This window comes from Canis lupus, chromosome 12 (genome assembly GCF_003254725.2).
Source record: "Canis lupus dingo isolate Sandy chromosome 12, ASM325472v2, whole genome shotgun sequence".
NCBI classification, from domain to species: domain Eukaryota; kingdom Metazoa; phylum Chordata; class Mammalia; order Carnivora; family Canidae; genus Canis; species Canis lupus.
The window spans coordinates 13,030,958-13,032,901 of record NC_064254.1 but is presented as its reverse complement, the minus strand read 5'-3'; the positions used below and the strand labels follow the sequence as shown (position 1 = coordinate 13,032,901).

The 1,944-nt window shown below is 44.9% G+C and overlaps 1 non-coding gene across 1 annotated transcript; it reads left to right on the top strand.

The window, feature by feature from the left end:
* Positions 1–1,132: 1,132 nt before the first annotated feature.
* TRNAE-CUC (transfer RNA glutamic acid (anticodon CUC)) lies at positions 1,133–1,205 on the top strand. Its single transcript has one exon. It is a non-coding gene; the product is annotated as a tRNA-Glu (tRNA).
* The last annotated feature ends 739 nt before the right edge of the window (positions 1,206–1,944 follow it).

Sequence of the window (1,944 nt, the reverse complement as noted above, 5' to 3'; positions counted from 1 at the left end):
GAGGAAATTCCCCAGTGGTAGGAAGGACTTTCAGATGCTGGTCAAAGGCAAAAAAAACTGGCAAGTATGCCCTAAAGCAGGAGTTACTGTGGTCCCCATTTATGAATAAGGTATTCTGATCCATCCCATCCTGGTGCATCATGACCAGGTGACTGGTCAGGTGGTGACTCAGGGCTGCATTAGGCAGACTCTGGCAAAGGAAGAGCTAAGATCCCCCACAATTAAAATGAGGCAGTGTGTACATTGTAAAAGCTAACATCTTTGCTTTACAAAGACCATTTGATCCATTTGTTTCACTTAATCTTTACCCAAAAACTCCTTACACCAACCCTGATTGGTGCAGAGGGTGGGTGAGTGTTCTTGTCATCCCATTTGGAACATGGAAACTGAGGCCAGGTCAACTCAATGGCTTCTCTGTGAGCAGAGACTAAAATAAGATATTCTGGCCGCAGTCTTCCTGCTGTATCATGTGATCGTTGAAATACTTGGTTGATTTTTGTTCGGGTATAATGGGCCATTTAATGTTTTTAACAGCTATTAAAGCAGGACTTTGTAAATGCTAATATGCACAGGAATCACCTGGGGATGTTTTTAAAATGCAGATTCTGAGACAGGCGACTGGGTGGCTCAGTCATTTGGCTATCTGACTCTTGATTTCCGCTCAGGTCATGATCTCAGGATCCTGGGATGGAGCCCCATGACAGGCTCCACGCTCAGTGGGGAGTCTGCTTGGGATTCTCTCTCTGTCTCCCTTCCTCTCCCCCCCCCCCACTCATGTATTCTCTCTCTCTCTCTCTCTCTCTCTCAAATAAATAAATAATTTTTTTAAATGCAGATTGTGATTCCATAGGTCTGAAGTGGGGCTGGAATTCTCACTTCTAACCAGCTCCCAGGAGATGCCGATGCTACTGGTCCAGGAACCAGGAGCCAGGAACCTTCACGAAAGCAAATGTTTCATGAGGGTAAGTAACAAGGATTAAGAGCAATACATGTTTTTAATCTACATCACACAATTGCAATATCTTAATAACTTGGTGAAGAACTGTTTGTGACACAGCTGAGAATTTTTATTTCTTCCATGTTTCAATTTTTTGTGGTATCTCTTTATTAAGTTTAAAGTAGGTTTGGGGGTGCCTGGCTGGCTTAGTTGGTAGAGCATGTGACTCTCGATCTCAGAGTTGTGGGTTTGAGCCCCACATTGGGCAGAGATTCCTTAAAAATAAAAAAAAATCTAAAAAAAAAAGAAAAGAAAAGAAGAAGGAGGAGGAAGAGGAGGTTTGAGGGAGTAAGATGTTCTTGGATTTGCTTTTTGCTCCAGGAGACATATGTAGAGGGTGGCCCAACAGGGTGAGGAGGGGTTGGGGTAGAAATTTAACACTACTGCTCATGAGAGCAGGCATTTCAAGACAGTCTTATCTCAGCATGCAGCCCAGAAATTCAGAAGCAACCCTCTCATTTCAAAAGTACGCTCTCCTGAGAAGCTTATAAACACCCAATATCCTGCATGGAGAAACACAAATAGAAAAGAGGAAAAACAAAACAAAGCAAATGAAAAACCTTCCCCCAAGAGAAATGGAAGCCACACATCTCTGAAGGCCTGAGTTAAGCTTGAAGAAGCATCTGGCCCAGCTGGAAGCAGGTGGCAGAGAGCCCAGCAGAATGAAGATAAGTGAGGGGCTGAGGACAGTTGAAGGGAGCAGAAAACAACCACAAACCCTGAAGAAAACAGTGGGGGGTCATAAAAAAATAACCCTCTCCTCCTAAAAGCAAACAAAGACAAAGGGAGAAAGAAGCAAAAAGAACCAGATGCAAGATTTGCCTGAAAGCCCAGCCAAGGAGGCAGAGCCAGGGAAGTGTGGGGATGAAGGAGCGAGCCTATGAGGAGTTCAGGGGAGCAGTGCTGGGGAGCAGACACAGCACCTGCGGAGAAGGGTGGTCAGCGGG